At 44.6% G+C, this 24967-nt stretch overlaps 1 long non-coding RNA gene across 2 annotated transcripts in view; it reads left to right on the top strand.

The window, feature by feature from the left end:
- Positions 1 to 24703, top strand: part of LOC123520735 — a 51225-nt gene extending 26522 nt beyond the window's left edge. The window contains exons 2-4 of one of the 2 annotated variants that reach the window (XR_006679354.1): positions 321 to 482; positions 23122 to 23242; positions 24532 to 24703. This is a non-coding gene — a long non-coding RNA (uncharacterized LOC123520735). Of the gene's footprint in view, positions 1 to 320; positions 483 to 5382; positions 6133 to 23121; positions 23243 to 24531 lie in introns of those variants that run through there. The other variant, XR_006679353.1, reaches the window with a different exon arrangement.
- The last annotated feature ends 264 nt before the right edge of the window (positions 24704 to 24967 follow it).

Below are 24967 nucleotides of genomic sequence, written 5' to 3'. Positions count from 1 at the left end.
GAATATATCTGTGTGTGTGTGTGTGTGTGTGTGTGTGTGTGTGTGTGTGTGTGTGTGTGTGTGTGTGTGTGTGTGTGTGTGTTTCTCCCTTTTATGGCATTTATAGTCCGGATTTTTTTTTTCTTTGGAAGCACAGTGAGCGTGGTGAGTGCACAGAATGGCGGAGTGTGTTTGACGTCAGTATGAACACAAGTCTGTATTGATAATGTGTAAAGTGTAGTGCTGAATACATTAACTTCTTCCAGGGGAGGATCTCTTATTAAGAACTTTTATACGCTTAATTGGCCCATCAGTCATCATTATTGTTGTCATTGCCGCAGAAAAAAACATCCCGAGGAAGGCCGAGACAGAACACGGGCGAGGACTGTTCCGCCTCCTGCCGCCCATCACCGGACAGGGCACGCCACAGCCGGGCCTCTGTCTACCCTTCATGCCCCCTGATTACCCTCATTAGTCGGCTGCGAGGACTCATTCCTCCCCTGGTGAGTAGGTGAGCCTCTTTGTCTTAATCTGAAGGTGCAGGCGCCTTGTGGTGTGGGCGGGAACCCTCACTGGGATCCCGGGGCTGCCTGGCCTAGGTTCGCTCCGTCACAAAAGACTTATCCCTGTGGTAGCGCCTCGTCGGCCAGGCTTGTATCAGGCTGAGATGAAACCACCTCGGTCAAAAGGCAGCCTTCCTTTATGCGCGTGTGTGTTTGTATGTGTTGATGAATAAAGCGATGTTTCCTCAAATCATCATGCTTGAGTTTAGCACGGCGCGAAGCTTTACTCATTTAATCGTAAGTATTAAAAAACCATTAAAAAGTAAATTTGTGTGTGTGCGTGTGTGTGTGTGTGTGTGTGTGTGTGTGTGTGTGTGTGTGTGTGTGTGTGTGTGTGTGTGTGTGTGTGTGTGTGTGTGTGTGTGTGTGTGTGTGTGTGTGTGTGTGTGTGTGTGTGTGTGTGTGTGTGTGTGTGTGTGTGTGTGTGTGAGGTATTTCTGATGAAACTCTGAAGCAGTGTAAGAGTAAGGATGGAAAGTGAAATTGAAAGGAAATTCTTTATAAAGCTTCTTGAAAGTAAAAGTTCCTACCTGGGCTATAGTCCTCGAAATGCGGCGCAACATCTACAGCCGGAAGGAATGAAGGCTTCAAGGCTGCATCCACGTGGGAGGCGTGCGTGGCGTGAATGGCGGGCGGTGGTGCGGTCGCCCTGATGCTGACGTCTGTATCAAGGCGGGAGGGAGGCAGACCAAGGTATTATCAGGAAATATTAGTCCATTACATACTACACTGAGAGCATCCCTCACACCTGCCCTGCCGCTCTATCGGGCATGCATCGCGCGCTCTGAAACAAGAGACCAAACGTGTATGGTTATGAGCCTTAATGTCCGTCACTCACGCGCCCCGACCAGCGTCTGTCCACCGTTCATCATGGTAGCGTGACAGCGGGAGGCCACGCTGGATGCTGCGACGCGCTGACTCTTGTTCTTTTTTATTGTTATTTCCATTGTTTTGTGACTATTTGAGTAGTTGATTAAAGAATATCCATGTTTGTTCAAGGAAGTGAAAGGCGGGGAACAATTCTGGTTTTGTATTCTGCTCAGTCTTGCATTATGTTTTATCTATTTATTTCTAAGATAACGTATATACAATTTGCAAATTAATCAAATTAGTCATACTCTATTGATCATTGTGTTGGAAATTTATTCAGATAGAAAATTTGAAGAGGTTGCTTATAACATGTAGTGAATAAGAATAATAATAGACAATTTCAATAAAACTTTTATGGGAGTCGATAATGAATATGTTGCGCTTGATGGTAATTTATAGAACTTTCACCTGAATAGACATCAAGTAAGGCATTGAGACATTATCGGGGCGGCCTTTGATCAGTGTGTGCCGCTCCGCTTCGTGTTTCTGAGTGAGACATCGAATCCCCACCGAGCCTCGTCCCTCCTTTCCCTCCTTCACCTCCTTCCCCTCCTTCCCTCTCCTCTGCCTGTCTCTTTCTCTCCTTCATCTCCCCGACTTCCTCCCTCCACATCCTTGGTTTCAATTTGCATGCATGCTCCGGCACGCTCTTACCAGGCACGCTTGTGTAGAGCGTGTACGTGCCGGGGTGTGTGGCGATGCTTCATCCTGGTGGCCGACGTGTCTGCATGTCGGGGACTCTGTCATCCCCACGCACCCTCACGCACCCCGCCGCCGCCCTAGCAATCACCCACCCGGGGAGACACTTGTGCTGGGGAGGATACTGGCCATGGGGAGATACGTGCCCAGGAACTTTCAACATTTCAAGTATTATTTTATTTGATATACCAAGAGAAAACTGCCAGAACCAATTATACCTACGAAAGAAAATGAAAAAATTAATAAGTGATAGTAATGGGATGTCTGACTTTCCATTTTAATTCTGAATAGAAGGTACACTAGTGGATGCTTGATGCACGGAGGCAGGATGCTAATGTTGCTCGTTCACACTGGCTCTAGAACATGGAAGTGTAAAGCAAGGACAATCATAGTTTCAGTTTATATCTTCTTTACCATAGCTAGTCACACACACACACACACACACACACACACACACACACACACACACACACACACACACACACACACACACACACACACACACACACACACACACACACACACACACACACACACAAAGAAATTAATAAAAAAAATCAGCCACTGAACCTCACAGAGCATCGTCAGTCATCCATCAGTGTTACCACCACCACCATGACAACCACCACCACCACCACTGCCGCCGCCGCCGCCACGAGCGTCACCAGGCACGGACGGACCCACTCGGGGCTTGCCGGCAAACAAGCCCCGTAATGGTCGCGGGTTCCGGGAGGTCAGACGTTGTGACGGCGCCAGTTAGGACGTTAAATATTGGTGTGGCTTGGTGGTGATCACTCTCCCAGTATGGCGCAAGGAGGTGGCTATTGTGCGGCTCAGTCACCACCACACCGTCCACACCCACGACCGCACTTTTCACTCCACCATCCTCCTCCTCCTCCTCCTCCTCCTCCTCCTCCTCCATGTATTCACTTCCCCGTGTTCATTTTCTATTAGATATCATTAAGTAACTACGTACTACATGCCGGTCCTTCTCTTTCGATTTTTTTTTTTTCATTCAGTCTTTTCTATATTTCATTTAATCATCGGAGTTTTTTCTCTCAGTTTTTTTCTTCCTTATGGTGTGCAGTATCCCTATTTCGTCTCGCTTTTCACTCACTCGTTCCCTTACATTCTCTCTCTCTCTCTCTCTCTCTCTCTCTCTCTCTCTCTCTCTCTCTCTCTCTCTCTCTCTCTCTCTCCAAGTATGTAATTGTTTATAGGATAAGCTCTAGATATAGATAGAGAAAAGAGACAGAGGAGAAGGATCGAGAGATGAGAAGAAAGAAAGGAGGATGGGAAGGAAGAGGGAAGGGAGCAAGAGGGAAAGGGAATGAGGTAAACACTAAGCCACCTCTCTTCTCGTCTCTACAACAACAAACAACAACAACAGCATCGCCTCGGTGTTTTTGTGCCTTCCCAGCTCGTGTGCTTGTCAGTTCATTACCTGCCGTGGTTCTGATGTGAAAGCGGCACTGGAAAATTATAGCTCTTTTCATATTAATAGCTTTGGATCTCTCGTCTATGCTGTGTCGTAAGAAATTTTTGGTTTATTCATAAGAGAAAGAATACTGTATGTTTAATGTACGTATCTTGTGTAAGTTACTTTGGATTGAATAGTGTTTTAGCGTGGATTAGATGGTGTTTATGATTTATGTTAGTGTTGTTTATTACTAGCAGGATCGTTATAGCCAACAGGTCTGAGGTTGTTTGTTTTCCCTGTGTGTTTATGTTCACTCTTAATTCGTAATCATTATTTGTTCTTATCGTCATATCGCCTGCAAATTCCTTAGCTTCCACAAATTAAACCTATAAGGCTCTAATCAATGTTAGTCTTGTCTTCTCCCCGAAAATCAAATGCAGCAGAATTCCACGAAACGAAACTCCAGATCCACGAACGAACGAACGAAGCAGCGAGACAGCACAAGGCGGAGGCGGACGGAGTGGTGTGGAAGGGTCGCATTATGAGCACACACGACGCGCTGCCCGCCGCCCGGCATTTTGCGGAATAAATCGTCCTGGTGATGGACTGCGAAAGGCGATACCTGATGTTAAATCGCATCCTTGAAGACAATTATGCATGCAGTTTTACCCGTGGTCGAACTGCGCTGGGTGAAGGGGAGAGGGTGTAGCAGACGGGGGAAGGGATGGGGGCAGGAAGGGGAGCATGACGAGAGGTTGCCTTGCCTCACCCGAAGAGAGCAGAATTTCCTTAAAATATTCCAAATCCGGTCACCCATTACCTCTTAACTCAGGCGAGGGTGTTATCAGGATTCGAGACCAGGTGGCGTGCTCCGTGCAGGAGGCGGCGGCGGCGGCGGTGGTGATGGTGGTGGTGGTGGTGGTGGTAGTATCCTGGCTAGTCTTTCCCTTACTCTCCCTCCTGCTATCTCTCTTCCCCCTGTATCTAGACACGCACTCATTCTCATATACGGTTCGATTTCTCTTCGATCTCCCTGCTGACAAGTACCAGAGGGAGGAAAAACAACAACAAAAACTCGAATGTGACGATAAATCTAAATGACACACTGTGGTGAAAAATAATTATCGAATGTTGATTCTCTTAACTGTTTATAATCGCTGGGAGAGAAAAAAATGGAAAAGAAATTAAATGTTAGAATATATTTAATTGAAATATAAGTGAGTGCAAGAAACGATTTGTAGGTATAGAGGAGTGTGCCTTATTAGGGCGTGCCATTGCCTCGCTGCCTGAGAGGATTCGTGCGTGTGCTCAGAGAGGGAGGGAGAGGGAGAGGGAGGTGAGGGACTGGTCAGGGGATAGGCAGGGTGGGTTGAGTGGTGGCTGGATGGGGGTCGGCGGGGTGAGGTCGCTCGATCCGCAGTTACATTCTCTCTCTCTCTCTCTCTCTCTCTCTCTCTCTCTCTCTCTCTCTCTCTCTCTCTCTCTCTGGGACACAAGCAAGGGTTAATGCTATATTGAGCTTTCATGTTTATAGGCCCCTTGATTGTGTAAGTTACATGCATATATTATTTTCCTTTTTTTTTTTTTTGTCTTTTGTTCGAATGATCGTTTGTTATTACTTTTTTCTTTTATATATTCATAAAGTAAGCTTAAGTGTTTAAGTTATGGGAGTGTTGTTGTTTTTTTATATACTTTATTTACGTTATTGATCGAAAATTGTCTGCATATTTATTAAACTGTATATCACCTTCCATCTCTCTCTCTCTCTCTCTCTCTCTCTCTCTCTCTCTCTCTCTCTCTCTCTCTCTCTCTCTCTCTCTCTCTCTCCTTATACACCTATTTTCATTACAGAGTCACAAGAATGCTGAGGCTCCAAACTTAGACGTCGTGTGGTTATAAAACGTGTGAAAGCTTCAATTCCATGTTCTCAGCAGTCTGGAGCGAATCTTCCCGGAAAGTTACTGCGTCAATGTAAATGTTTGTCTAAAAACCGACGACTACTACCGCCACTGCTACTTGTGTGGAAAAAGATGAATAATTGTAATAATGAAGACGCTACAGTTGCCTAAAAAGTGGTGATTCTAGTCAAAATACTTATATTAGACGGTAGCGGCGTTACCTACGAAACTTGTTTTAAAAAGTGCCGTCGCTTCCTCTTCCGCTTTGATAAATGTATGTGTTAAGGATACATGTTCGGGTGTCTGAAAGGATCTGTGAAGCAATAGGCGTTATTTACCATACGTCAAAAGAGAAATTTTCGTCTGTGGAGTTTTAGCTTCTATGAAAAATTTTAATATACCGAATGTAACTATCTAAACAATACAGTTGATAAATACAGTTATGTGAACTTCAATGCTTTACAAATATTTCCAAGCTGATTGAAAGTGAGGACAGATTTCAACAGTATTATTACCTTTATTACTACTTTATTTAAGTTAATGTAAGGTAATGGTGGCTCAACTTGCATGACGTAACATTCAGAGTCAGCAGCAGTGAGTAATATGTGGAAGATCTTCAAGTATGTTGTAGAAGAAATGTGTTGACGGAAATGTGTGCGTGTCAGTGTTCGAGTTAGGCAAGAAAAGAGTTCCAATTTAAGAAGCCAGTCTAGTTTTATTGTCCCTGATACTTCTCTCTTGAAGGACCTAAAGTCGCTGAAAGAAGGGAAAGTATCACCAGTAAGACCTTCAAGGATTATTCGTGCCCATCAACGGCAAATGTAGTGGTACTGTACATGCACACTGACAATCCGTGCCACACACACACACACACACACACACACACACACACACACACACACACACACACACACACACACACACACACACACACACACACATACATACTTACATTCGTGGCACTGTTGGTGAATGTGTATGCATATATGTAGCGGCGAGGGAGGGGAAGGCATGAGTGGCGGTGGAACTCCATCACATTGGCCATTAAGCGTCCACCTTTTGCTAATTACACCTTTAAAGTAAGCATGTTTCAGGAAGGCTGGCAGGTAGGCTTTAAAGTCGTAAGTATTTTTTTTTCCTCTATTTTTTTTTGTCCGTAGCGTTAAGCCATTGAGATTTGCCTCCCTTACGCCTCGCTGGGAACAGGTTTGCGGATAATGAAGGAAGGGATGAATGGATGAGGTCATCGCGGTAAATATGTGAAGGAAGCACTCTTTTACTCAAGACTCGTTTAGCAACAAATATGAAAAATAATTAACTCTGCGTCATGTTAGTGGTCACTTCATGCCGTTTTAGGAAGGTGTGTGTGTGTGTGTGTGTGTGTGTGTGTGTGTGTGTGTCAGCGTGCACCCAAGCCTGTGTGTGCATACGTGTGTACATAATATCATATGGATATCATTTGACTCCGTACATACGCAACATATATACATTTATTCATTCCTTCTGTCTTTTAAATTCTATCTTCAATCTGTTGACCGTCACGGCGATATGTTTCAAATTCAGAATTTGCAATAGAAAAAGTAAAAACACATGCTTTTTCCCACCATCCACTCATACAGTTTGCTATTGTATACATATACAGTCGAACTTTCACCATAGTATGAACTTCGGATTCATAGGAAGCATTAAACGAGGTAAATGTTACTGGGAAGTTCCTTTGTCGGAAGTATTCTGTAGTAATTGAGGCTAATAAAGTTCTCTGTAACGGATGAGGTTTTGTTAAAGTTACTGCCGTATAAAGCCAATGAGGACGAGTGGCCATGGCTGCTGGCAACACTTGGCATGTAATGCATGGAGCAACACTGCTGTTGTTGACAATGATAATGAAGCTGATGATAAAAATGATGATGATGATGACTATATATATATATATATATATATATATATATATATATATATATATATATATATATATATATATATATATATATATATAAAATAGTGCAAAGTCACTCCCCTATCAGCAGTATTCCAGAACGAATGCAGTGAGTGAGTGAGGTCAGGAGATAGAAGCAAAACACACTCAGACACGCAGCACGCACAGTTTCTCTCTGCTCAATAAGAGAAAGAATATTATGCTTTCAGCTTCTCGATCGTCGTCTTCCTTTACACAAGCACTACGTTTACTGTGGTAGTGACAACGCTCAAAATTACTCCAGCTTCCAAGTTTGGACAGCGACAGGTGCGCACTTCCAGGCCACTTCTACACGCTGTCTGTCTTGATGTTCAGGGCATCGTGTGAAGGGCTGTGTTCCTTCAAGAGACTGACTGTTGACTGGTTTATTCTAACCCCTATACTGCCACGGCTACTGTTGGCCTTTATTACCCTCACGTGTATTATTAAGTGGAGACAAAGGAGACTGAAAAGAGAATAGGGTAGGTTAATTCTGTACTTGAACTAGTGAAATATTCAAGCGTGCCTAAAAAGTTGTTGTTGATTAAGGGAGAAATATTTAACAGTAAGAGAGTTTTTCCTTTGCTTCATCTTCCTCGTGTTTGTCCGCCTTCTCCTAATGAATCACACTTTGGAATGCATGAATAGTGAGAGGAATTACTGTTTTCTTTTCCATTCTGTCTAAAAATCTATATTATGAGCGGCTCCGTGCTCCATCCTTCCCAAAATCTGTGCTCTGATACTCCCCGTCGTTCTCCTCTTCTCCTCCTCTTCCTCCTCTTCTGAAATGTCACTTGTGAAGCTATTTCAGAAGAAGAAGTTTTCTTTTTTCTGTCGTCTGTGGCAAGTGGGTTAAGATGATCCTTTGTCCATCCTCCTGCTTCTGCCTCCTACTGTATATCAAAGAGAGTAGTCACCATACAACTCTATAAGGAGCAGTAGATCTGATGCATTTTTACTCTTCCCTTATGTTCCTTGTCTTCTTTGTTCCTGCTGTGGTCATTTTATTGTCATTATTATTATCATTATTATTGTTGTTTTCGCCGAACCACAACGTATTTCTCATGACGCTCCGGTGGCGTAACCCTGGTCTGGCTACCGGTGCATCCCGCTGTCAGTGTGTGATGCCCAGTGGCCAATTAACCCCGTGATACAGCAAGGCGCTTCCCTAATACGGGCCGTGGCTGGGCGAGGGCGAGGCCAGGAAGACACGGGCCGTCCCCTTCCTTATGTGGCACCGCTCTGACTTGAGGGAGGAAGGGATTTGTGTCGACCCTCCTCCTTGTGTGCTATAGCGACCTCTCTCTCTCTCTCTCTCTCTCTCTCTCTCTCTCTCTCTCTCTCTCTCTCTCTCTGGAAAATGTTTATATCCAACGTAATCGCCTTTCGTTCCTCCAATTATCTTAATCTTGCTTCCTCATTCAATTTCCTCTTTGCTAATAGTCCAATTGTTTTTGCTTGCCGCTCTTTCCTTCATACTTGTTCATTAACTGAAGGATTAATGTATGAAATTATATTTGTTCTAGTTCATTAGATATTTGATTTATAGATATATTTATTTGTACATTTATTGATTCATTTTTCAGCTTACCAATTCATTACTTTTTTTTTCCAAATCAAGCTTTGTTACTTTCGTTTTGCTTTTATCCCAAACGCTCTTTGGCCACCGCGTGTCTTGGGATTGCCTTCATTATGTATTTTTCGTATCATTTAAATTATCAGAGCAGCCATATCAGTGTGTGTGTGTGTGTGTGTGTGTGTGTGTGTGTGTGTGTGTGTGTGTGTGTGTGTGTGTGTGTGTGTGTGTGTGTGTAATTCACCTCGGTCGTCTGCTGGTCACCCAACCAGTCTTCCTTATTACGGAGCGAGCTCAGACCTCATAGACCGATCTTCGGGTAGGACTGAGACCACAACACACACTCCACACACCGGGAAAGCGAGGCCACAACCCCTCGAGTTACATCCCGTACCTATTTACTGCAAGGTGAACAGGGGCCACAAATTAAGAGGCTTGCCCATTTGCCTCGCCGCTTTCCGGGACTCGAATCCGGCCCTCTCGATTGTGAGTCTAGTGTGCTAACCACTACACTACGCTGTGTGTGTGTGTGTGTGTGTGTGTGTGTGTGTGTGTGTGTGTGTGTGTGTGTGTGTGTGTGTGTAAAGTTAATCAACAATAATGTGAAAGAGCACAATGTCCAAGGGTGTTTACAAAAGAGAGACTATGACAATAACAAAGGTACGTTCCCGGGAAAAGTGAAGTAACAGCCCCGTAAAGTGATATAATTTTTATGGATCTTTACAAGAGGAGGAAGATGACAGCAGTAAAGGTTTGTTCCCAAGAGAAGTGGTGTGGCAATACTGCGAAGTAAGTCGGTGATAAAATGGAATAATTCTCTTAACCAGTCGTGCGCCCCGAGTGGCCAGATGGGCTCCTCCCGCGGCGCTGCTCCTTTATGATGCCCCACGCGCCCTCCCTGCCCCGCCCCGCTCCACGCCGCCAGCCCGCCGGACCACGCCACCACGGTCTGGCCAAGCTCTTTCCAGTTATAAAAGAAACAGATATTTTAGCCAGATATGCACAAATAATTTAAAGGCATTATAGTATATCTAAAACAAATAGTTGAGTGCGGTGAACTGGCAACCCTAATGATGTCATGGGTAAACATTTTCGTCCGCTGGAGGTGAATTTATTACGTATAACTCACCGCGAGAGACACTGATTAGGTCATTAAAGCATTATTTTGCGGAAAGTTGCGTGCCTCACCGTCAAGGTACAGCGGCGCTCACGATTTCGCTCAAGAAGGAAGAAATATAATTGTACATCAAGTGTCGGACGATAAAGCTGCAAGATGGCGGTACCTCGATGTAAACAAACGGACTAGGGCTCGCGGAGTGGCGCCGGGTTAACTCGTTTTTGCGGCCTTCACGTCCAGGATTTCTGCGTTAAAGTTCTTAAAAGGAATCAGAAACAAGAGGAAGTATGTTCTTTTACATCACCAGCACTTGTGTAGGCGTCCCTTAAAAACGGCACTAAAACCCAAGGCTCCTCTTTAATCGAAAGCATTTACCAGTCCGTGTACACAGGACTGACCAGCGGCACCATCAATATAAAGTGTTGTCCGACGCTGTAGTATTCCTCCCATACTGCCCCAGCACTCACAGATTCTCTTTAATCGAAGACATTTACGGTGTGTAAGCTAGAATGGACAGCATCAATATCAGCATGCTGTTATATGACACCGCCTGTGATATCCAGTGCGTGTTCTCTTAAAACTCTACTATCCTCTTTACTTTACACGTTTAGTTCGTCCACAGAAGACCAGACACCATCAATATCAATAAGGAGTGTTATCTTGCGCTATCCGAGGTATTCAGTGCATATTCTCTCATCCATTAACTTGATGGATTACTGTAGCAAGCCTCGGAACGCAGCGCCAGGCCTGACTCTCGAATTAAACACTGCTGGAGGAGTCGTGTTCGCAGCATCAGGGAGAGGAATCGCGGCAGTCACATCGCCCCTTGCTAGCATCGCATCATCCCGCGGCCAAGAATATATTGCATTTAATCTTATCGTGTACCCCGCTTTGGGTAATTTATTGCAACCGTCCTATTTGGTATTGGAAGCTGGTGGAGCCAATAATTTAAGGGCGTTATGACTAAGTGTGGCAGAGAGGGATGGTCGGGTGGTGGTGCCCCGCCCCGCGCGTGACCCCCGCAGCCCACTCACCGTCACTAGCTCGCCCCCACCCCACTCCTCACGCCCTCCGCCCACGCCACCCACTGCGACCCGCCCACCACCCTCTTCCTCCTCCTCTCTCTCTCTTCTTTCGTCTCTGCTTTCTCCTTTCTTGCTTTTTATTTATGTTTTTCTTTCCCTGTCACCTAGTATTTACTCTCTCTCTCTCTCTCTCTCTCTCTCTCTCTCTCTCTCTCTCTCTCTCTCTCTCTCTCTCTCTCTCTCTCTCTCTCTCTCTCTCTCTCTCTCTGTGTGTGTGTGTGTGTGTGTGTGTGTGTGTGTGTGTGTGTGTGTGTGTGTGTATGTGTGTGCGTGCGTGTGCGTGCAAGTATCATTTTCCCACCTATTATTTCGTTTTATTTTCTTCGTCCTTTACTCCTCCTCCTCCTCCTCTTACCCCCTACCCCTTCTCCTCCTCTCCTCCCTCCCATCTCCCACCTCTCGCCACACTTCAGTACCTCCGTTCTCATATCCCCCAGCTTGTTACCTCCACGCCTCTACACTTCATTACCTTTATCCGAAAACTTATCTCCTCTTTTTCCATTAGGTCCCTCCTCCTCCTTCGTTCCCTTTCATATTTCAGCAACTCTATTCTCCCGTCTTTTTCCACCTGCCAATGCCGCTTTTAATCCGCCCTTCGCCACCTATCATTACCACTATATACTCTCTCAGTCCTTTCTCAACCACCGTCATCCCGCGAAAGCCCTTGGGAATCCTAAACACACATATTCCCGCTTCTCTCTCATTGATTCATGAAGGATGTGGCTGCACCCGGATCTATTTTGCAGAGCCTCCTTCCTACTCGATGGCATTCTTATGGTTAGGGAAAGAGAGGATCACCAACAGAAGACACTTGAAGGAGATGGTCTTGTTTGGGAAGGTAGACGTTTTGAGGTAAAGAAAGGTCAGTGTTGGGTACAGGAAAGGGCAGAGACTTGTAACTGAAAGGACTTTTTTTTTTCGTCTGGGAGATAGTTGGAGGGAGATAGCTTGTATTTTGACCTTTAAGATTTATTGATTTTGTGGAGAAGAGGCGGTTGTTTATGCGGGAAAGAAACGAACATGAAACTGAGAGGTCTGTGGGAAATCTTTTATGAAGAAAGTATTTGGGTAAGGTAGTTTTCTTCTACAGGGAAAATATGAGTAGGTTTTAAAAATAGGTTATGCTTGAAAAATGGGAAAGGTACTTGAATGAAAATAAGGAATCAATACAGTGTTTTGTTAAGTCTGTGGTAAATGACAGATAGAAACAACAGCGTGTGATGGTGGGCCGTGTGCCAGTTGTGGAGGGGATGAGGTGGGCAAGGCAAGGAAGGATTGTCCGGGTCGGTTAAGGCTGGAAAAGGTTGCAAGGGCTGAAAAGGCTGAAGAGCGGCTGGCAAGGTTCAGGTGGCTGACCGCGTGCCTCCGCCGTCTATCTTTGTCAATTAACCTGCGTCTCACCTGGGTAAGTCCATTAAGGAGGACAGGTACATGTGTTTCTACACGACTCAACCTTTAAAATCTGCTTTTATGTAGTACGCTTTTTCAAAGGGTTTTAAACTTTGAGTGACGAGATTTTGGTCACTGATAATACATTCCCTTTGAAAGCGACGTAGCTTATGCTTGTTAAAATTTGAATAAGGACAAGACGAAGGTAAAGAAAAGATCAAGGTGAAAAGGTAATGACTTTTTGTATAGATTTGCAACCAGCGCACGTTTGATAACGGTGGTTTGGAAAAAGAAAATCTGAAATAGATGAAAGTAACAGAAGGTAAAAAATAGACTTCACTCTAGATGACACATCGTATATTTTTATGCAAAGTCATGCTCGTGTAGAACAGGAATGGAACGGCAGTGTAGAGAGGCGTATAAGGAACTGAGAGTGAGGAAGAGACGGGAGTCAAATGATGCAGGACACCACACGTACTAAACCTGTTATAGCCACTCCTCCACCAACCCTTCCTTGAACATCCTCCCTCCCTAACTTCCCTCCCTCCCTCCTTCCTTCCTTCCTTCCTTCCTTCCTTCCTTCCTTCCTTCCTTCCTTCCTTCCTTCCTTCCTTCCTTCCTTCCTTCCTTCCTTCCTTCTTTCCCTCCTTTTCTTCTCCTATCTCTACCTCCCTTTGCTCCTTCCCTATTCTTCTACTTATCTCCAACCAATTTTTTTTTCATTTCCTTGCTGTAAAATTGCATAAGGAATGACATTTTTCTATTAAACATTACCTTTATTTAATCAGTCACTTTTTTTCTTTTAACCATTCTTCATTCAGAATATATAACTGTGATACGTTTTCTTAATCTATCTTGTATTTCTTCGTACTATTCCTTACTCCCTGTCCACACCTGTTCATCTTTTCCTGTCCACCTGCAGCTGCCTGCGTCTGTGTACCTTGCCTCCTTTTATCCCTCCTTCAGTAGCGGGACAGCAGCGAGAGAGATGGAAAAGGAGAGAGCAAGAGAGCAAGAGAGGAAGGCTTTACTGGAAGACCGTGGGAGGTATAAAAAAGCTACGCGGGTCCCTCCCTCCCATCCATCCCATCTCCCTTACCCATTCCTCCCTCATTCTCTCCCTCCCTCCCCTCCTACTCTCTCAGGAACAAGGGACGCTCTTTTCTCATGGAAATGCCGACTAATGGAGAATGTTTAATCGAATACAAATACGACCTATTCCCCGCCCCCGCCCTCCTTCCGCGGCTCCCACCCCCGAGTGAGGAGCCCCGCCGACACCACGTGAACACTGACCCCTTGGGAACCTCCGGAATTACGTACTACTTACTCTTCATGATCGCTGTTGTTCCAAACGAGAGACGCGGCTCGGGGCTCAGGCAGGCACTGTGACGCCGCGATGATAGAGGAAAGGTTTGACTGTTTCGTTCATTGTGTGTTGTTAGTGAGTTGTTTTTTTAAGAGGGTAGATGGTGCTATGTTTATGTATGTGTTATATTTGTGTTTTTTTCTGTTTCTGTTTCTCTTTATTGTATTTCTATCCTTCTTCTGCTTGTTTTTATCAATATTTTTGTCTGTTGTTGTTGCTGTTCTTGTTAATGTTTTATTTTTGTTTTTCTGTGGTCATAAAAGAAATATTCGCACTTTCGCTGTAATGTGTGTGTGTGTGTGTGTGTGTGTGTGTGTGTGTGTGTGTGTGTGTGTGTGTGTGTGTGTGTGTGTGTGTGCGTGCGCACGTGTGTGCGTGTGTGATTTGTTTATCTGTATGTTCATTTTTTATCATAATATACGTTGAAACAAGTAATTGATTTCAATGTATTTGTGCAAAGGTATCTACTTATACGTATATTTTCTTTATCACAATATTTGAGCGTTCCATTTACTCCGATGTTGTAGACTCGATCAATCAATTTCAAGTGATATTTTACATGTGCATGAGAGAGAGAGAGAGAGAGAGAGAGAGAGAGAGAGAGCTAGACGGAGTGTGTACCTTTCGACCCGCGGGTCGTCGCACGTTAGTCAGAGTCTAATTACTCAACGGAGCTGTCTTTGCCGAGCTGATGGAGAGCCGTGGGAGGCCGGGCGTCCAGGCGTCCAGGCGGTGCATTGAGGGGCGGGCAGGCAGTAATGCACCTCCTCCAGAGGCAGGCTGAGGTCATGCTGGGAAGGGGAGGTCACATGGGGGAAGGGACCACGGCCTTCACTGGGGGACGCAGACACTATCACGCTCGCGAACCTTTCTCTTTCTCTCTCTCTTATTATTTTTATTTTCATTTCAGGTAAAGGCTTCATATTTCCCTCCCTTATCTAACCATTAAGTGAGAATGCTGCTCCAGTGCTACCTGTTATTTCAACCAATGACGGATTCTTAGATCTTCCATTTTAATCACGTCGAAATTTTCTAAATAAGTATATTTCATTGACATGTTACCCTCTCCCCTCCCCCCGCTCTCTCTCTCTCTCTCTCTCTCTCTCTCTCTCTCTCTCTCTCTCTCTCTCTCTCTCTCTCTCTCTCTCTCACACACACACACACACACACACACACACACACACACACACACACACACACACACACTTACACACACACATTACCTTATCCAGCAAGCCACCACCACCATTCCTGAGGCCAACGAGCCCACAATGGCAGTGTTTCATGGTGCGGAGTGCGCCCAAAAAGAGGGGGAAGAGAAGGCGGCGAGGTAGTGATGGTGGTGGTGGTGGAGTCCGTGCCACCGTGCGCCACCCAGGAGAAATGGAACACTGCTAGATTTATGTAGATGAGCACATGTAGGCTCCGCTGCCCCCACGCTCCCGGGTGCTGTTGTGAATATGTTCCGCTGTCGAAATGATCCACCGCCACAGTAGTGTACACAGGTCGTAAATTCCGGCGTACACGCAAGTCTACAAATGCCCTTATCCTCTGTGGGTGGCAATTAGAGCGAAGCTACACGACGGAGACTACACGAGTGAGGCATCGGTGGCCAGGTTATAGACGCGGGCGAGGCACTAAGCGGGTGAGACGAAACAAGGTAACACGGGCCAAGCCAACACTGCAGTAATGGTGCTGAGTTATATCTAGTTCCATGTTCTTAAATGTCGCACTGTTTCATCTTGAATACATTCAACAGGCTGTGGTGGAAGTTGAGGGAGACTGTTTAAGGTTTCTTGTGATTTAGATTGTAATATTACTTGAACACTGCACCACCAGTTAGAACGCGACTCATTATCTATACGGCCTTTAAAAATAGTCTTTATAAGAGCAAAAAGCATTTAAGAACAGAATAAAGGTCTTAATTTCACGTAGTATTTGCTCTCAATGACAGACTCCGTTTTGGTTCACCGAGGTGCATGATCGTAGACGAAATTCGAGTTACATTTGCACACTTACCGCTGTGTTTAAAGAGCTCCATTTGATCTCAGTGCTTTGACCCGCAAGCTCTCTATCTATCATCTGAAAATAAAGTATTGGTAGACTAGAGGATGTACGAGAAAGGGAAAGCACTAAAGACCGCGCAAATGTTACATGACATCTGCCCAAGACTACCACGTGCCCAGGTGTGCACGGCGGGGCGCGGTGTGTGCACTCCAACAGGGTGGGTGGTGAGTGTGCACGGGTCCCTGGTGATCTGGGTGGAGGGGCTTGCAAGGTGTGCGAGTGTTGTGAAGTGTGTCGGTGGTGACGAGGCGCTTTACAGGTGACTGCGGACGCTGACACTCGTTGAAATACATGATGGAAGGTCAATATATCCTGCTGTGAAGACACGGAGCTGCGTACATAATGTATTTTAAAATTCAGATATGTTTTCGATAATGAAAAGTACACTACTTCTTGACTTTTAAATCTCGAGTGTGATAGTACATCATGCAAATACCAACTTTATTGTGCCGTGATTATTTAACATTTATTTTGTAGAGAGTACGAGTTGTCGTTTTCATCATGATAATGGGAACACCGCAGAACATTTTATCCAAACAGTTGCCAGAGAGAGAGAGAGAGAGAGAGAGAGAGAGAGAGAGAGAGAGAGAGAGAAAGACGTGTAAGGAAATGAGTAAGTGAAAAAAAAAATAGGCTGAATAATTGTGGAGTCTAACCTTGGTGCTTCTTTGTCTTGTAATCCCTGCAGTTCAGAATGAGAGGTGTGCAATGTTGGCAGGCGACAGGAAGCAGAGAAGCCCACGCACCGCACACAAAAAGCAGCCAGGTGATGCGTGAATGATTCCCATGGGAGTGTTAATGTGAGGTCATATATTTAGAAATGTTTTGCCTTTGAAGAATCATGAACTATTTTACTCTCTCTCTCTCTCTCTCTCTCTCTCTCTCTCTCTCTCTCTCTCTCTCTCTCTCTCTCTCTCTCTCTCTCTCTCTCTCTCTCTCTCTCTCTCTCTCTCTCTCAATATGGTCCCATAGTCTCGTCAACAAATTAAACTTTTAGCGGCCCGAGAGAAAGGTGGTGTTGTGGTCTCGAGGCTATTCATATTAGTAAGGCGAGCAGCTCCTCACTAGATCGTTAGCAATACAACCAGGTGGTGGAGGTGGTGGTGGCCTGAAGGAGATAGTAACCTCTATTGCTGCAAAGGGGAGTTTGTTGCTTTGCCATTCATAGCCTCTGATCTCATTCGCCCTGACTACAATAACACCAGCAAAAAATAAATTGGCTGCGCAAAACACACAGTATCTTTTCACGTGCATAACAATGACGTTCTCAGTTCTGTTTCTTTCATCGTAAAGTTTAGGAGTGTAGTGTGCCTTGCCGTACATCTCGCGTGCAGAGGAACGGTGTTGGAGAAGTAATGCATCCTGTCAGTGTGGTCGAGGTCGAGTGGGTGGCTGGATAATAAAGGGCCGCTGTTCCTTCATGCTTAGTGCGAAATTTATGTCCCGCTCTCCTTAATGAGACAGCAAAGGGCGCAGCGGTGATGGTGATGGCGCTGGTAGTAGCTGGGAGAATGTGACGAGGGAGGCTAATTTTGTCCATATGCGGCGCGGGAAGGTAGTGGGTCTGGTGGTGATGGAGGGCAAAGAGGCGTTCTGAAGGTGAGCCTCGCACGTCCGCTCAACAAACTCTGTCTCTTAGATCATTTCATAACACAATCCCTTCACTGTTCCCTTTTTCTCTTTTTACCCTCCACCCCTTCCCCCTCTCTTCCCATTCCCTCTCTCCATCACCAGCACCGCCAACACCTGTCTTTCTGCAAGTCGTTTTCTCACAGCCGGCTTCCCATTATGCCATTTATTTTTCGCCATGCCAGTTGCGAACCTCCCGACGCTCCCTTTACTATCACCATCCTTAGTCCCTTGCATTGTACGAGTATTGCTTGTCCGCGGCACCGCTTGTACCGCCCAGGCCATGGCGTGTTACCTCCACCGAACACAACCACCAAGACCTAATGAATTCATGAGGGGTTAGGTTGGGGCACCGGGCCACTTGAGATCGAGGGTCCACGAAGGCAGCCGTGACAGCCCTCCGCCCTTCTAGGCCAGGCACAGGTGCAGAAGTCCAAAGCACTCAGCAAAGGTTAGCTAAGGTTAAGAGAACCTCCTCCGCGGACTTGTAACTTCCGTGTGTATTTAGAAATTACAAAGGATCCATTTTGGTGATGAATGTGTGGATGTGGGAGGACGGGAGTGGAGGGTCAGAAGGGACACTGCAGAGGGTTAGGTAAGTGCGGGAAGGTGGCGGTGAAGTGCGGGAGGAGCCAGAGGTGGAGGGTACGAGGCCGCGAGGTCAAGAGGGAGAGTGAAGCAGCGGGATAAGGATACAGTGTGACCGCTGGTTCTTGCCGTGGATCACTCAGGGGGGGAAACAATACCATTCAGCAGTGTTGAGTCCTATGACTGTTGATACTTTATGTTGCTGTTATTATTTTATTATTATTATTATTATTATTATTATTATTATTATTATTATTATTATTATTATTACTGTGCAATCCACTCCTTCTATGGGGGCAATAAATCAAACTGTTGAGTCTCTAGTCATGAGAGTTGACCATGAATTTCTCAGCTGATCATCTAGTTATCTAGTTGGCTGTGTTGAGCTCTCCCTCACCGCCGCAATGTTGCATTCCTTGTTATCACGCTAACTGTTCCTTGATACTGTTAACTGCTTGTCTCCCGTCCTCCAGTAATATCGCTTTACATGACTCCTTACTTTTCTCGCACTCCTGTTTTGTCTGGCTCACTAATCCAATAGTCAGCCATTATTCTACACCGGTAATTTATTTTTCTAGTAAACCATGGAACTCCCTGTCTGCTCCTGTATTTCCTTCCTACGACTTGAACTCTTTCAGTAGGGCGGTTATAGACACTATCCTTCAGTTTTAATGATAGTGACCTCGCTTTGGTGACTGGCACTTTAGTAGACCTTTTTTCTACCTCTTGTAAAAAAAATTAAAAACATGCATTACGAGATCTTATGAAGGATGATAGTGTAGTAGACCAATAAGGCTGAAAATATTTTCATCCTCGATTTCGTTAACTGTTTATAAAAATATAAGCGTTTCTGAAAAGAAAAATACTGTCTGTTCTTTATTGCGATATTATTTTTTGTATCATGAATTATACATGGCACGCAAAGTTACCAAGAATATCGGCGAGAGAAATATTACCTGGCGACAGCAAAGTAATCAGATTGGTTGTGGTACGTGATGGCGTGGAACGCAGCGGGTACTCATGCCGCCAGTGTCCTTGCATGTGTTCCTCGATTCATGTAGTGGCTGCTGCGGTCACGCCAACCAGTCTCACTGGAAGAACTCTGACACGTAATGGTGTTGTAAACACCGACAAGGATGATGCTGTTCTTAAAAAAATAATAAGCAAAAACAAAAAGAGTAAAGAAGGAATCATCGGGAACTTAAATTTATAGTATCTTTCGGTAGCTTACCAGACTTGTATGATATAGATCAAGACTGGTTAGAAAAAAATAGAACGAATTATCCAGCGCTTATACACAAAATAAAGTAACAGTATTAGAAGGTAGGATCGAGATGGTATCATACAAATGCTGTGAAAAGCGATACATCTCCATAGCTTGTTTAATCACGGAACGTTGGTGTTTTCTCTGTACGAACATGAGACACTCACTTCCATTAATTTTGATATGTCCTTTACATAAGGCAGTTCGTCGTGTTGAAAAGAGCACCATCTAACATCATATTTTTCATCCTTCCGATTAAGTTTCATTCCCTGGTCAGTTGACGAACGCTACATGCATACTTTTTTTCAAATGTGTTGGGCTTAAGTTAATTGAGTTTTCTCCAGAAGCAGAGCTGAATCACTATCGAAGTACACGTCCACAAACAGACAAGTAAGTAGCTTGTATGAAGAAAGGCAGCTCGAATCAAGAAATCTGAGCCGGTCAATAGAGACTTGGTGGTTCACATACTCTTTCACTGTACGTCCGTATATGCATCAGTCTATATGCAGAATCGCCCCATATGTGGAACACGTAACCCATACAGGAGTAAAGGAGGCCTGGAAGGGATAATATAACAGTCTGCACTTAACCTGACTGAATGATTGCTAATGGTTCAGAAAGAAATGTTGTTTTTTTCATTATAAATCCAATCTTTTATTCTCAAATTGCTGCGTCTTTGTTTTTCATGTGATCGTTATCGTGTCAATACAGTTTTGATCGGCTGTTGTTATTGTTGTTTAGGAGAGGCAGTGAAGGTGATGGAAAACACAAGACGGTAGTTAAAGATGTGTTCGCAATTATGGTATTTCCAGTCGTGATTTCGTCAGAATGGTAAAGGTTAGCGTCAGATAGCATGATCTTAGGTGTTACTGTAGTAGTTATATGCACGATAAGAAAGAAAGGTGGTGTAGTAGGCAACGGAGAAATAGCTGTCGTGATGTAGTGAGGGTGTGGTGATGTGATGTGATAAGTCTGAGGAGGGATATGAATCATGATGTGGTAGGAATGTGGAGGTCATGATTTATCTCGTGCATTGTCTTGCATAATGCTGTGCTAGACAAACCTCGCGGATCATAACTTAGCGAATCTCTCGGAATATTCTTCACAACCATCACCTTTATTCCTCAACCCATTCAGTAGTTGGGACACGTTTCTACCTAGAGTTTTGGGTGTGATTAAACGATTTTATTGACATTAGGAAGGGTGTATGGAGATCAGAAGATTAATGGCCACAGTCTTCATTATTTTAATCCGCCACATGAGTTTCTGAAGCTGCATTACATTATCAAATAGTCACTAGAAAAAATATGGAAACGCGTCCTGGTACTGAAGGGATTAAATGCAAAACTCCAGCCAGTCACCACGTCTGCCACCATAGTCACCATATTACTATCACCATTCCCATGTACCCCACTACCATCACCAACCACCACCACTACCACTATCACCATTACGGCTCTAGCAGAAGGTTTATCAGTGTCGGGACCTGTGTTGTTTTGTGATACAGTGGTCTACCTCAGTCTAAAGGTATAGCGAACTCACTCCTGACTAATAATAGTTTCTAGGTGGGAGGTGTAGCGGTCTCTGGGAACCTAACACTTACGATGTGACCTTGAATATACCGTCACCACAAGCAGCAACAACAGTCACCACCACCATCCTATCCACCACCAGTACTCATACCACTCCACACCATATCATCACTACCCCCATCAACAGTAACTCACCTTCACCACCACCACTTATACCCACCGTCAACAACAACAACAACAACAACAACAATAACAACAACAGCCATCAACACCAAGACCAGCCACACGAGTAATTTACAGTTTTACACCACTCATCACCACACAATGATTTATGATCTCACGCACACTGCTCCTCCTCCTGCTCCTCTCCCTCCTCTTCCTCCCTCTCTTCCTACCCTTTCTTCTGCTATCTCTCTCCTTCATCTCTGATTTTCTTTTCTTTTCTTGCTTGGGTGCATCCTATTATTATCATTATTATTATTATTTTTATTATTATTATTATTATTATTATTATTATTATTATTATTATTATTATTATTATTATTATTATTATTATTATTATTATTATTATTATTATTATTATTATTATTATTATTATTATCAAGAGAGAGAGAGAGAGAGAGAGAGAGAGGACAGACACACCTGAACAAACTGGAATTGACAAGTAATTTATTCATGGTTCGTGGAAAGAAGATGCAAGTAATACGTATGCTGACAGACAGACGGGGGAGAGAGAGAGAGAGAGAGAGAGAGAGAGAGAGAGAGAGAGAGAGAGAGAGAGAGAGAGAGAGAGAGAGAGAGAGAGAGAACAGACCATCATCAAGTCTTTCATCATTTTAATATTTTCCTTGCCAGCTGAGGTGCGAAGGAACCACCGGGGGGGCGAGCGAAGGAAGTTAATTTTGTCAGGTGAGATTAATCGAACCAAGAGAGAAAAGCACCAAAGGATGAAAGACACGAGGCAATCACGCAAAATAAAACACGTAAAAGGATTAGGGAAAAAACAACACGAGCAAGGAGAGGGAAACCGAACGAGGAAGTGGAGGGAAAGGTGAAGGCGGAGGTGCGAAAAGAAGTAAAGAGACGGTAGGAAGGTAGGTAGTCAGGGTAGGGCAAGGGAGGTTAAGGAGAGGAGGTCAGGCCAGGCAGGCAGGCGAGGGATGCACAAGAAGGAAGAGGAAGGGAAGGATGAAAGTACAAGTGGGCACGACTGACGGCTACGGGGGATGAGAGAGAGAGAGAGAGAGAGAGAGAGAGAGAGCGGGTACTTATGAGACTGATATAGGTACCCACTGAAAACAACAACCAGAGAGGTTGATAAAATGATATACAGAACAATCTAGAGAGAGAGAGAGAGAGAGAGAGAGAGAGAGAGAAGAGAGGTAGGTAGGGAGACAGAGAGGGAGGAACGAAAAGGGAGGCAAATTACAGTATGAGAGAGGTGCGGGACTGTGTAGGACGTGTACAGTATGACGTATTGCCCCTCGCCCCTCCTTCCTCCCAGCCCTAGCCTCCACCACCACCTCCATCCTTCACGTCGAGAAATAACACACATAAGCATTACCGGAGTCCGCACGGCCATTTGGGTTCTGGTAATGGGCTCTGAGGCGCGGTAAGCGATGCATTTTAATTAGTTAGGTCATTGCATATTCATTGTTACACTTAGTTTGAGGTGCGCGGTGATCCACATAACGAGAGCTGTGAACACGGAGGCGGGTGGGCTGCTGGGAACACACACACACACACACACACACACACACACACACACACACAAACATATGGAGTGTGAAAGGGACTATACGAATTTACTAATGTGTGTGTGTGTGTGTGTGTGTGTGTGTGTGTGTGTAAAGTGCCACTTACAGATAATGACTTTAGAATGCGTTGAATTCCCTCAAAATTGATTAAGAGATTCGTTGCGTGTATTGTTGTTGTAGTTGTTGTTGATGTTGTCGTGAAATAATGAATAAAGGTGGTGATCGTTTTCAAAATTTAAAATATTAGTGACAGTAATAACAGTGATTACAATGATAGCATTAATAATGATAGTTGTAACAATAGTTAAAATTTACAACCATGAAACGTGCCCTTAAAGTGAAAATGATATCGGTATAATGTTTTTCAGCGTACTCCCGAGGCACTGGCAGCAGCAGCAGTAGCAGCAGCACCAGCAGCAGCAGCAGCAGCAGCCGAGCGGGGAGTGAAAGCCTGACGCGCGGCGGCCTGTGCCCCTCAGGCGACCCTCGGTAAGGAGGGAGTCCAGGGAAATTACTGAGTGAGAGTGGCCGTGTATGTGTGTGTGTGTGTGTGTGTGTGTGTGTGTGTGTGTGTGTGTGTGTGTGTGTGTGTGTGTGTGTGTGTGTGTATTCATAGAAGAGTTACAGCATTTGCAATCATAGTAGAAGTACGAAATGGTTGTGGTAGCAGCAGCAGCAGAAACAGAGGCAGTAGTAGTATGGAGCAGTACAGTAGTGGTAATAGTAGTAATAATAGAAATAATATTAGCTTTGTTATTGTATATTAGTAACTGTCTTGTTATTGTAGTTGGTGGTGGTGGTGGTATGGTGGTTGTAGTTGTGGAGGTGGTGGTAGTTGTAGTGATGGAGGTGGTGGTGGATGTAGTGGTGAAGGTAATGTCAGTGGTGGTGGTGGTGTTCTTGTAGACGCACACAGCGGCACTGAAGTAGAATAACCATGGTGACGACAATAACAATAACATATAAAAGCAAACATAAGGAAGTCGTGGGATGCTTGGCGCCTCTTCAAAGCTGCCTCTCACTCACTTAGGAGAACCAGTTTACCTTCGGCAAGAATCACTGTAGCTTTCGTGTATGCGTGTCGCAAATGGTGATGGATGCGTGTGTGTGTGAAGGCTGTTCGTTTTTTATTTTCTTTTTTTCACAGCATTCTTCCTCCTTCAAAAAAGTTATTCTTTATTATTTGCTGCTTAAATCTCCTTCGTTGATTTGTCATCATTATTAATTTGTTCCACCTTTCCTCGTATATTCATTCTCTCTCTCTCTCTCTCTCTCTCTCTCTCTCTCTCTCTCTCTTCTCTCTTTGTGTGTGTGTGTGTGTGTGTGTGTGTGTGTGTGTGTGTGTGTGTGTGTGTGTGTGTGTTTGTTTGTTTGTTTGTTTGTTTGTTTGTTCGTTTGAATAGCGAAACAGGGAACACCTCTCTTTACTTGTTTCTTTAATGAAGTTCACAGAACTAAATACTATGAGACACTTATGGAAAAAATATTGACTAAATATGCAGTCATATGAAATGTCAGCAGACATAAATGGATATCAATGTGAGAACGAATTCGAAGAAAGAGAAAGGTAAACAGAACCCAGAAAAATACAAAATGAGTCTGACATGATACTACTTTCAAGCAATGATGAACACGATGCTCTCGTGTAACTATGAAAATCAACAAAAGTGACTTGCACCGAACATGACAAAGCATTCCGCAACACGCCAGGCAGGTTTGCATTAAATAACAAAACCTATGTTCACTCTCCTTTTTTTTTACCGGTACTCTCGACACAGCGAACCAGTTCAGCAAAACTTCAAGACAGGGATTCGAGCATCAGTAGAGAGGCAGCAGCGGTAGTGGACTTACAACTGTGGAAGAGGACGATCGTACGTGCAAGTAGCTGGTGAGAAGGACACCGGCGGACAAAGGTGAAGGTACAGTGGAGAGCAACCTTTTATGTGAAATGCAAGTAGATCAAATAGTAGGCTTTTATGTGTAGAAGCGGAGATTTGAGTCTTGGGGAGGACGGGTTGGGGGCGAAGCTTTGGAGTAAAGGTGGGACGCTCCGTCCTGGAGTCACATGGAAGATATCGGTCTGGAGTCAAGGGAGCCTTGGTTTACGGAGAAGGGAGCTTGGAGTCACGAGTGATCTCTAGAGTTAAAACAGTTGGGTGTGTAGGAAGAGGTGGAGGTGGAGGTGGAGGTGGAGTGAGAAGGAACTAGGACAAC

This window comes from Portunus trituberculatus, chromosome 47 (genome assembly GCF_017591435.1).
Source record: "Portunus trituberculatus isolate SZX2019 chromosome 47, ASM1759143v1, whole genome shotgun sequence".
NCBI classification, from domain to species: Eukaryota; Metazoa; Arthropoda; class Malacostraca; order Decapoda; family Portunidae; genus Portunus; species Portunus trituberculatus.
Note: the sequence above shows the minus strand (reverse complement) of the source record. Positions and strands in the feature narration are given on the sequence as shown.